Source organism: Muntiacus reevesi, chromosome 15 (assembly GCF_963930625.1).
Source record: "Muntiacus reevesi chromosome 15, mMunRee1.1, whole genome shotgun sequence".
Taxonomy (NCBI): domain Eukaryota; kingdom Metazoa; phylum Chordata; class Mammalia; order Artiodactyla; family Cervidae; genus Muntiacus; species Muntiacus reevesi.
This window is the reverse complement of record NC_089263.1, coordinates 63,203,986-63,216,134: the sequence shown is the minus strand read 5'-3', so window position 1 is coordinate 63,216,134 and position 12,149 is coordinate 63,203,986. Positions and strand designations below refer to the sequence as shown.

Sequence of the window (12,149 nt, the reverse complement as noted above, 5' to 3'; positions counted from 1 at the left end):
GACAAGAGAGATTGCTCCCCCCGAAACCAGAGTCTGGAATCAGAAGACCTGTCCCACTCCCAAGCTCTGCTTCCTGCTCTCTCAACATGGACAAGTCACCCACCAACTGTCATCCATGATGTGTACCTGCCACAGAGGTGTGCGGGAGGGAGGATCAACAAGACAACACACTTCAGGGTGCTTCATAAACTTACTCCTGGTGTTTGATTCTTACATCAATAATCATGTTAAATAACATTAATGCAGGCTTAATACGTTCGTTTAGTAAAAAGCATATGTCAAGCACTGAATACAGACCTTTAGGCTTCCAATGAACCTGAATAATTGTTTTTTTAATTTTGAAACCACTCATTCAGAAAAATTACACAACCATTTCCACCTTGCTAAGACACATGGCAAGATCTTCAATAAGCCGTTTTGAACCCTGATGCAGTAATTTACATGGCAATCAATCTGTCAAACCTGAGAGCACCCCCCGCGTTCAGGATCCTGAGTCAGCTGCTGGGGTAACACATGGCAGGGCGAGAGCCCGGCCTCTCAGGGCGGGGCTGCAGCAGTGAGACGTGCACCAGCGGAGGTGGTCACACCGGAGCTTGCTTTCAGGCCCTGTTCAGGCTATAAATACGCCTGGTGCCAGAGCATGACACGGAGTAAGGGAGCTAGATCTTAAGCGATAGGAAGGAAAAGCAGGACCCTTGAAGACGCCTGCTTTTGCAGGTGTACCAGTCTGAAGCCTTACTGGGACGCCCACCGGAACAGGCTGGAAGGAGGAGGGCGTGGGCCCAGGCAGAGGACCAGCTGGGAGCTTTCTGCGCCAGTTCAGGCGGAGCGAGTTCACGCCCAGTCAAGAGAAGTAGCCAACTCCACAGGCACCAGGGTGGTGAACCTGGGGAGCAAAGACGAGTGGGAGGCCTGGTCAGGATGACGGCAGCAGCGAGGGACAGGGCACAGGCCTCTCAGCAGCACGCGTCCTGCGCCAGGCCGCCTGGCCGGCACTGCACAGGCGTTACCCCCTGGGATCCTCAGACCACCAAGAGCGTAGGTGCTGGAGTTATCCTCGGGATACCAAGGCTGTGAAACTGGTCTCAGGTCACACAGCCTGGGCGAACCGAGTCAGGACTCTGCCTGAGTGTGACTACAGCGTGAAGCCCTGCTCTGCCTCGGGGCTCGAGCAGACCCACGGCCGTGGACACGGGAGGCGGGGTCAGCCAAGGAGGAGCAGGACAGTGAGCAGAGGGCAGGGACTGTGAGGGACGGCTCCACCCCCGCTCGCAGGCCAGAAGGGGACACAGCACACCTTACACGGGTGTCGTCCGACATGCCAGCGGGGCTTCCCTGGTGGCCTGGTGGTTAGGACTCTGCACTTCCGCTGCAGGGCGTGCAGGTCTGATCCTTGTTTGGGGAACTAAGATCTTGCATGCTGCATGGCATGGCCAAAATAAAAAAGAATATTTTTCCTGGGAATTTGTAATTACAAAAATCGCTACTCCATCAGGAATCAAAATTGCTTATTGGAGATCCTGCCATGTCGTAGCACAAAATCAGAACAGCTGTGTAATTTTTCTGAATGAATGTCTTCAAAATAAAAATCATCGCTCAGATGGGCTGGAAACTGCAATGCCCTGTAAACATGCTTTTAATAAACCAATGTACTAAGCTTGACTTAACATTCTTTAATATGATTACTAATAAATGTCATCATTCTTGACGTAACAAGCAAAACATCCAAAGAATCAGACTATCATACCAGACTATACTTCAGATAGAAACAAAATATGAAGTTTCAACTTTTGACAGGATAACACTCTAGCTGTTCTGGAAAACATTCCCTTCCAAACACCTAGAAATGCTGAATAAGACACATAAAACACTTTTTGAAATGGGCAGCTGATCTCTATAAAGTAAAGAAAATCTATATGGGAGAAGGCGAGGGTGGGATGATCTGAGAGTACAGCATCGAAACATGGATGTTATCAAGTGTGAAACAGATCGCCAGTCCAGGGTGGATGTAGGAGACAAGTGCTTGGGGCTGGTGCACTGGGATGACCCAGAGGGGTGGGATGGGGAGGAAGGTAGGAGGGGGGTTCAGGATGGGGAACACATGTAAATCCATGGCCGATTCATGTCAATGTATGGCAGAAACCACTACAGTACTGTAAAGTAATTAGACTCCAACTAATAAAAATAAATGGAAAAAAAAAAAAAAGAAAATCTACAAGAGCCGAAACCAAAGAGAGTCCTGTCAAACCAGAACAGACGCCAGCTCTGAAGCCACAGGCTACCCAGTGATCCAGCCAACACCCAGACCCAGAATTCCTCAGTGAGCAGGGTTAATGAGAGCAAGGCTTCAGGCCAGACGAGCTGGGGAGCTGGACCTGACCTCCCTGTAAAGCCAGAACCCATGAAGACCTAATGCTCAGCGAAAGTGTGAACTAAGGAAAAATCAATTTGCTGGCAAACGGAGCTGACAAGGAACTCAGTCTTGTATCTCAGGCACTGACTGGAGTGAATAAGAAGAACAGTCCCTAAGGATCTGTAATCACAAACCTGTCCCATCCAGCACTGGGGTTTGAAGTTACTCTCCCTCCCCACTCAAAAGCTCCATGCAGGCAGCTGATCTGACATGCTTCCTTGTCTGTAACACTTCAAGGGGCCGGGCAGAGGGGCCATAAACGCCACCTCTGGGGACTCAGTCTCAGCCCAGGCCCCTCAGAATTCACGCTTTAGGACCAGCCACACAGCTCACAGTTAGAGATGACCACAGGGAAACAGGCCCATGAAGAGGACTCAGCTGTAAAGGCACTACCAGGACCTGACACCCCTCAGCCAGCTCCAGTGATTCCACGTGGACGGAGGAGAACCAGAACTCAGCCCAGCTCCAGTGATTCCACGTGGACGGAGGAGAACCAGAACTCAGCCCAGCTCCACTGATTCCACGTGGACGGAGGAGAACCAGAACTCAGCCCAGCTCCACTGATTCCACGTGGACGGAGGAGAACCAGAACTCAGCCCAGCTCCACTGATTCCACGGGGACGGAGAAGAATCAGAACTCAGCCCAGCTCCACTGATTCCATGTGGACGGAAGAGAACCAGAACTCAGCCCAGCTCCACTGATTCCACGGGGACGGAGGAGAACCAGAACTCAGCCCAGCTCCACTGATTCCATGGGGACGGAGAAGAATCAGAACCGCAATGGAAATGTGCTTAAGGGGAAGGATAGATTGGAAATTTGGGACTAGCAGATATGTGCTACTACATATAAAATAATAAACAAAGACCTACTGTGTAGCACAGGGAACTATATTCAAAATCCTGTAATAACCTACAGTGAAAAAGAATCTTAAAAAGAGTAGGTAACTGGATCACTTTGCTATACACATGAAACACGATAAAACAACTATACTTCAATAACAAAAAAGGCTTTAAAATTTTTAAGGAATATAAAGGGAACTGAAACATAAGAGCAAACCACTATCAGAAATAATTAAATATATATGAAAAAGAATCAAAAGAATTTAAAATCGCAGTGGCAGATTAAAAAGCACGAGTCACAGCTGAAAGAAAAATCCCTGAATTAGATGACAGATCCGTGAGGCAAAGGTATAAACGAAGAAAGAGAAGTCGAGTCATAGAGGATAGAATACAAAAGTCCAACCTACGTCTAATTGGGATTCCAGAAGAAAATAAAATAGGATAAGAGAAGGCAGTGTCTTCAGAGATAAGGGCTAAAAATTATCCAAAACTAAGGAAAGGCCTGTATCCTCAGAAACACAAGCTTTGAACAAGATTCATGAAAAGAAATACACACATACATATCTTGTAATGAAACAATAAAACCTCAGAAGTAATGAGATATTCATATGTCAGAGAAAAAAGGCAAATAACTATGAATAATTAATAATAAAAGATGTCTCAACAAAAGAGTCCTGAAGACAGCAGAGTATCATCTTCAAAGTGCTAAGAGGCACAACTGATAGCCTTGAATAGTATGTCTTTCTAAACAGTTCAAAGACAAAGACACAGGAATTCTCTGGTGGGCCAGTGGTTAGGATTCAGCACAACTGACCCAGGTTCAATTCCTGGTCAAAGAACTAAGATCCCTGCAAGCCATGTGGCATGGCAACAAACAAAGGCAGACAGTCAGACAAACAAAAAATCAAGAGAACTTGATTTTGTACTCTGAAGTACCACCAAAAGACTTCAACACAAGAACTACTACAAGACGCACTCCAGCAAGAAGGAAAATGAGGTGTAACAAGGGATGGCAAGTGAAGACGCTGGTAAAGCTGTGAGGAAATCTAAACAGTGATTATAAAATATAATAATAATAACATCCAACTTAAGTAGTTAAGTGGAGAATGAAAATACTAAACAGTTACATGCATAATGAGAAAGGCCAGATAAAAACATCATAAGAAATCTACAGGCCAATATCCCTCCATGAATACAGACACAAAAAAATTTGAACAAAATATTACTAAAATACAGCAGGAGTTTTTAAAAAGGATACCATGACAAAATGTGGTTTAACTCCAGGGGTGTTGCTAAACATTCTACAACACATAGGACAACACCCTAGACCAAAGGGCCAATAATGTAAGGTTGAAAAACCCTGACTTAAACCATCTCAATAAGGACATTAAATATAAGTGGCCTAAATATGCCAATTAGAAGGTAGAGATTGTTAAACTGGATTAAAAAAGTAAGACCCAAATATACGCTATCAACATGAAATGCACTTTAGATTTAAAGGCACAGATGAGTTGAAACTAAGAGTGGAGAAAGATAAACCACGCACACTTTAACTTTGGAGATTCCAACACTCTTCTCACAGTAACTGACAGAACGAATTGGCTGCAGAAGTTTTGGAAGACTGAACTATACTATTGCATTAGTCTGTGTGCAGAGAGAGCAGGCCCTGAGGATGGAATCAGACATTCGAGGCACTTATTGTGAAAAAAAATTTGTGAGGAGAAAAAGGGACGCAGCTGGAGAAGGCAGGAAGAGCTATCAGGTCACAACGCAGGCTGCGACCTTGAAAGAGGAACAGCCTGGGAGCAGCCAGGAGGAGGTGTGCCATGGAATAGGCAGTGGTGGGTTTCGATATACCATCCATCCCCATGGTGGGAAAGAAGTCAGATTATCACCAAGTGACACACAAAACTTAAAGAATTAACAGACTTTCCTGGTGGTGCAGAGGATAGGAATCTGCCTGCCAAGGCAGAGGGCACAAACTTTGATCCCCAGTCTGGGAAAATTCCACATGCCGCAGAGCAACTAAGCCTGCGAGCCACGACTCCTGAGCCCGCCGGCCGCAACTACTGAAGCCTGCGCTCCGCAACAAGAGAAGCCACAACAGGGAGAAGCCCACGCCCTGCAGCAGAGCAGCCCCGGCTCACTCAGCTGGGGAAAGTCCGCCCAGAGCGGTGAAGACCCCAGCACAGCCGAGAGGATAAATTAAAAAAAAAAAAAAACAATTTTTAAGAAGTATTTATTGTGAGTCCTCTTTAAAAACAAAGACTTTGCCAACAATTCTACTTTAGAGATAATATATTTAAAGACTATTTTTCATGACTGCATTGATACATAAAACATCTTTTAAGATACCCAAACACTCAAGGCTCAAATCCACTGTTAATATCATAATTTTTAGCAATACATCTATTTCATAAAATCAATCCTTCATTTAACACATTACTTAATAATGGGATTTTTACTGCACTAAAAGCATTAAGATACCCATCTAGTATTCTTTCATAGAAGTCTGCAAATGAGATAGACCTTACTTAATACTATCAAGGAGTCTATATAAAAGAACTGCTAGTTTAAAATGAGATGAACTAGGGTTAAGCAGCTAAGAGTTTACTGATGTCTTCACTGTGCTTGTTGTGCAGACACAAACAAAGGTGCTGCTTTCAGGGGGTCTCATGGCCCAGGAAGGACGCAGCTAGCTTCGACATGCTCAGGAGAGGGGTGGACTGGCAAGGTTGCTGCCTTCAGGGTGCAGTCAGCTACACACCAGGTGTCTCGTGGCATGGTATTTTTCAAACAGCTAAATATGATCACAAACACAAGACTATACATATGACATATACATGACACCACCCTTACGGCGGAAAGTGAAGAGGAACTAAAGAGCCTCTTGATGAAAGTGAAAAAGGAGAATAAAAAAGCTGACTTAAAACTCAACATTCAAAAAACTAAGATCATGGCATTTGATCCCATCAGTTCAGTTCAGTTCAGTTGTCGCTCAGTCATGTCTGACTCTTTGTGACCTCATGGACTGCAGCATGCCAGGCCTCTCTGTCCATCACCAACTCCCAGAGTTTACCCAAACTCATGTCCATTGAGTCAGTGATGTCATCCAACCATCTCATCCTTTGTCATCCCCTTCTCCTCCTGCCTTTAATCATTCCCAGCATCAGGGTCTTTTCCAATGAGCCAGTTCTTCACATCAGGTGACCAAAGTATTGGCGTTTCAGCCTCAGCATCAGTCCTTCCAATGAATATTCAGGACTGGTTTCCTTAAGAATGGACTAGTTGCATCTCCTTGCAGTCCAAGGGACTCTCAAGAGTCTTCTCCAACACCACAGTACAAAAACATCAATTCTTTGGTGCTAGGCTTTCTTTATAGTCCAACTCTCACATCTACATGTGACTACTGGAAAAACCATAGCCTTGACTAGACAGACATTTGGTGGCAAAGTAATGTCTCTGCTTTTTAATATGCTGTCTAGGTTGGTCACAGCTTTTCTTCCAAGGAACAAGCATCTTTTAACTTCACGACTGCAGTCACCATCTGCAGTGATTCTGGAGCCCCCCAAAATAAAGTCTGCCACTGTTTCCCCATCTATTTGCCATGAAGGGATGGGACCAGATGCCATTTTCTTAGTTTTCTGAATGTTGAGTTTTAAGTCAACTTTTTCACTCTCCTCTTTCACTTTCATCAAGAGGCTCTTTAGACCTTCTTTGCTTTCTGCTGTAAGGGTAGTGTCATCTGCATATTTGAGGTTATTGATGTTTCTCCCAGCAATCTTGATTCCAGCTTGCACTTCATCCAGCCCAGCATTTCTCATGATGTACTCTGCAAATAAGTTAAATAAGCAGGGTGACAATATACAGCCTTGACGTACTCCTTTTCCCTATTTGGAACCAGTCTGTTGTTCCATGTCCAGTTCTAACTGTTGCTTCCTGACCTGAATACAGATTTTTTAGGAGACAGCTAAGATGTTCTGTTATTCCCATCTCTTTAAGAAGTTTCCAGTTTGTTGTGATCCACAGTCAAAGGTTTTGGCATAGTCAGTAAAGCAGAAGTAGATGTTTTTCTGGAATTCTCTTGGTTTTTTGATAATCCAAAGGGTGTTGGCAATTTGATCTCTGGTTCCTCTGCCTTCTCTAAATCCAGCTTGAACATCTGGAAGTTCACGGTTCACGTACTGTTAAAGCCTGGCTTGGAGAATTTTGAGCATTACTGTGCAAGCGTGTGAGATGAGTACAACTGCGTGGTAGTTTGAACATTCTTTGGGATTGCCTTTCTTTGGAATTAGAATGAAAACTGACCTTTTCCAGTCCTGTGGCCACTGCTGAGTTTTCCAAATTTGCTGACATATTGAGTGCAGCACTTTCACAGCATCATCTTTTAGGATTTCAAATAGTTCAACTGGAATTCCATCACCTCCACTAGCTTTGTTTGTAGTGATGCTTCCTAAGGGCCATTTGACTTTGCATTCCATGATGTCTGGCTCTAGGTGAGTGATCATATCTTAACTGGATCATGAAGATCTTTTTTGTATAGTTCTTCTGTGTATTCTTACCACCTCTTCTTAATCTCTTCTGCTTCTGTTAGGTCCATACCATTTCTGTCCTTTCTTTTGCCCATCTTTGCATGAAATGTTCCTTTGGTATCTCTGATTTTCTTGAAGAGATTGCTAGTCTTTCCTATTCTATTGTTTTCCTCTATTTCTTTGCATTGATCACTGAGGAAGGCTTTCTTATCTCTCCTTGTTATTCTTTGGAACCCCGCATTCAAATCGGTATATCTTTCCTTTTTCCTTTGCCTTTCACTTCTCTTCTTTTCATAGAAGAGAAGGCATCCTCAGACAACCATTTGCCTTTTTGCATTTCTTTTTATTGGGGATGGTCTTGATTCCTGCCTCCTGTATAGTGTCACGAACCTCCGTCCATAGTTCTTCAGGCACTTTGTCTATCAGATCTAATCCCTTGAATCTATTTCTCACTTCCACTGTATAATCATAAGGGATTTGATTTAGGTCATACCTGAATGGTCTAGTGGTTTTCCCTACTTTCTTCAATTAAAGTCTGAATTTGGCAACAAGGAGTTCATGATTTGAGTCACAATAAGCTCCCGGTCTTGTTTTTTGCTGACTGTATAGAGCTTCTTCATCTTCAACTGCAAAGAATATAATCAATCTGATTTCGGTATTGACCATCTGGTGATGTCCATGTGTAGAGTCTTCTCTTGTGTTGTTGGAAGCAGGTGTTTGCTATGACCAGTGCATTCTCTTGGCAAAATTCTTATGAGCCTTTGCCCTGTTTCATTCTGTACTCCAAGGCCAAATTTGCCTATTACTCCAAGTATTTGTTGATTTCCTCCTTTTGCATTCCAGTTCCCTATAATGAAAAGGACATCTTTTGGGGGTGTTAGTTCTTGAAGGCCTTATAGGTCTTCATAGAACCATTCAACTTCAACTTCTTCAGCTGAATTCAGATTTTAATTGAAGAAAGTAGGGAAAACCACTAGACCATTCAGATATGACCTAAATCAAATCCCTTATGATTATACAGTGGAAGTGAGAAATAGATTCAAGGGATTAGATCTGATAGACAAAGTTACTGGTCAGGGCATAGACTTAGATTACCATGATATTGAATGGTTTGCCTTGGAAACGAAGAGAGATCATTCTGTCGTTTTTGAGACTGCATCCAAGTACCGTATTTCAGACTCTCTTGTTGAGTATGATGGCTACTCCATTTCTTCTAAGGGATTCCTCCCCGCAGTAGTAGATATAATGGTCATCTGAGTTAAATTCACCCATTCCAGTCCATTTTAGTTTGCTGATTCCCAAAATGTCGACGTTCACTCTTGCCATCTCCTGTTTGACCACTTCCGATTTACCTTCATTCATGGACTTAACATTCCAGGTTCCTATGCAATATTGCTCTTTATAGCAACAGACTTTACTTCCATCACCAGTCACATCTACAACTGGATGTTGTTTTGCTTTGGCTCTGTCTCTTCATTCTTTCTGGAGTTATTTCTCCACTGATAACCAATGATAACCATATTGGGCACCTGCCGCCCTGGGGAGCTCATCTTCAGTGTCCTGTCTTTTGCCTGTCCATGGGGCTCTCAAGGCAACAGCACTGAAGTGGTTTGCATTCCCTTCTCCAGTGGTCCCATCCCTTCATGGCAAGTAGGTGGGGAAACAATGGAAACAGTGACAGACTTTATTTTCTTGGGCTTCAAAGTCACTGCAGATGGTGACTGCAGCCATGAAATTAAAAGATGCTTTTTCCTTGGAAGAAAAGCTACAACCAGACAGCATATTAAAAAGCAGAGACACTATTTTGCTGATAAAGGTTCATCTAGTCAAAGCTATGGTTTTTCCAGTAGTCATGTATGCATGTGAGAGCTGGACCATAAAGAAAGCTGAGCACCAAAGAAATGATGCTTTTGAATTGGGGTGCTGGAGAAGACTCTTGAGAGTCCCAGGAGATCAAACAAGTCAATCCTAAAGGAAATCCAGTCCTGAATATTCACTGGAAGGACTGATGCTGAAGCTGAAGCTCCAATACTTTGGCCACCTGATGTGAAGAACTGACTCATTTCCCTGATGCTGGGAAAGATTGAAGGCAGGAGAAGAGGATGACAGAGGATGAGATGGCTGGATGGCATCACTGACTCGATGCACATGAGTTTGAGCAAGCTCCAGGAGTTGGTGATGGACAGGGAAGCCTGGTGGACTGCAGTCCGTGGGATCGCAGGGAGTCGGACAGGACTGAGCAACTGCACTGAACTGACACACGTGACCAGATAAACAGCTAGAAGGGCCATCACAAAGTGAGCACCTGTGGAGTGCCCACGCATCCCGGGAAAGGGGACACCAAGAGCACCCTGGAAGCCCTCTACGCCCCTCCCCCTGACTGCACACCCCGCTCCACCAGACCACTGCTGTGGGACTGGGGTCCATCACTCCCATGCTCTTACTCAGAGCTTTCACGCTTGTGTGTTTACACACAGAAGTGTACAGAAGTGCCTAAGACACAGATCCACACTGGTGAACGGCACCCGAAGGATCTGCCCTCCAGCCTCCTGAGCCGGGTATTCAATCCACTCAGTGTCCTGCTGTTCATCAGCCCCGGAGGGGTGTCTTGCGATCACCCAACTCACACGAAGCCGAACCCTGAAGCCAACGCATGACTGTTTCACAGTGAATGAATGCTCGCACAAACCAGAAGGCTCATGTGGAGACAAGCAGCACTCCGCCCCCGCTGGCCCATGTAGGTGGGCAGCAAGTTCTAGTTCAAAAGCTGCTCAGCAAGCATGGGGCAACTTCGTATGAAACCTCAGTAAGCCTCAGCGCCAGCCACACCAAGGGCATCACAGCCCTCAGGGAATCGCTACCCCCACCTCCAACAAAGCCCGGTTCAGCCCAACGTTCAATTTCCCGAAGTTACACAGCAGCCTGCCTGCCCTCTCCTCTGTCATATACTTTTGCTTTTGAAATGAAAACACTTCTGTCCTAGTCTGGCCTGGGAGCCACTCTTCTGACTCTTTAAGGAGACGCTGTCCTCGGAAGAGCTAATCTATTATGTGTTTAACTCTTCTATTTCCCTCCTTTCCAGCCTCCGGGGAGCGGGGTGGAGACACTTCTTGTTGCCTCTAAGTGGCAACTTAACTTCCTCAAACAGAAATCTAGTAATTAGCTTAAGAGAAAAACCTCTGATTTGCAAGAAGCCAGCAGTGGTTTTCTGGACAATCACTTCACCAACAGGTCTTAGCCAAGTCTCTTAGGCTCCTTGGCAGGCACTTTTCCCTTTATACACAGAGCAGAAAACCTCAGGGAGAAAGTGTTCTTTGTGAGCGAGCTCAAGGAAGCTGTTAAGTCTGACAAGGCTTTCTTTATGAGCTGCTTTTGGTGTGTCAAAGCTGAACCTTCAGTAGAAACTGCTAGCACATCAAGTAACCAACAAATCTGCACTACTTAGAAATGTTTAAGAAGACTCAAATAAGATATAAACTCATTAAATTAATGAGAAATGTTTGACTATTCTTTCACTAGCAAAGAACCACAGTTTGAAGTTTCAATATTTATACAACTTTTTAATGATCTGAAAGTTAAACCAAGGCATCTTCTTCTGGAACAATTTCCTTGAGGCGAATCGGAGTAGGAAAGGTCTACTAGGCTTGAAGTAAGTCCCAGGGCCTGGGACTCTATCATTAGGGACGATCTTAAGGACACAGAGAAGGCAGATTACCTACAGGAAAACAATTAGACCTCTGGCAGAAGTCTCAGCAGTCAAAAGACAATGGTATAGCACCTTTGAAGTGCTAAGACAAAATAACCATACAAAGTGAGGGAGGGATCAAGTTTCACTTCCATCCCTATATTCCAGTCCAACTGCTGACACCATTTACCAGAAAATCTTTGTATTATCACTTTGTGGATTTTCTGGCTTCTCTAGTCTGTTCCGATGACCTCTTTATCTATTTTGGTAGTAACACCACACTGTCTCAATCACCAAAGCTTTACAAGTCTTGTTACTCAGCAACAAATGTAAGGGTTATTACTTCCATCAGGACACAGGAGGCATTAGATACCTTTGGCTGACATGGTGATTCAAAAGCTCTCGCTTCTGCATCACTTTAAAAAATACAACAGGCATCAGTCAACGAGCCATTCACAACGTCCCCTCACACGCCCATGGCTCCCCTTCCTTCCCCCTGGACCCTCCACCAGGAAGCTGCTCCTGGTGAGCTGGTCCCTCCCTGGAGGTCTGTGTGCACCTGTCACCTGCTCAGTCAGCAGCCACTCCTGCTGGCAGCGCCCCTCTCCCCGCGCTGCTCCCCACCCGGCCAAGCGGCCTTCTCATACTCATTTTTTGCTCTCTGCGTTAGAAATGGTGT

At 44.7% G+C, this 12,149-nt stretch overlaps 1 protein-coding gene across 5 annotated transcripts in view; it reads right to left on the bottom strand.

Annotated features, from left to right (window-relative positions):
• TECPR2 (tectonin beta-propeller repeat containing 2) overlaps positions 1–12,149 on the bottom strand; it is a 102,874-nt gene that overhangs the window by 71,147 nt on the left and 19,578 nt on the right. The gene's annotated exons all lie outside the window — the stretch shown is intronic.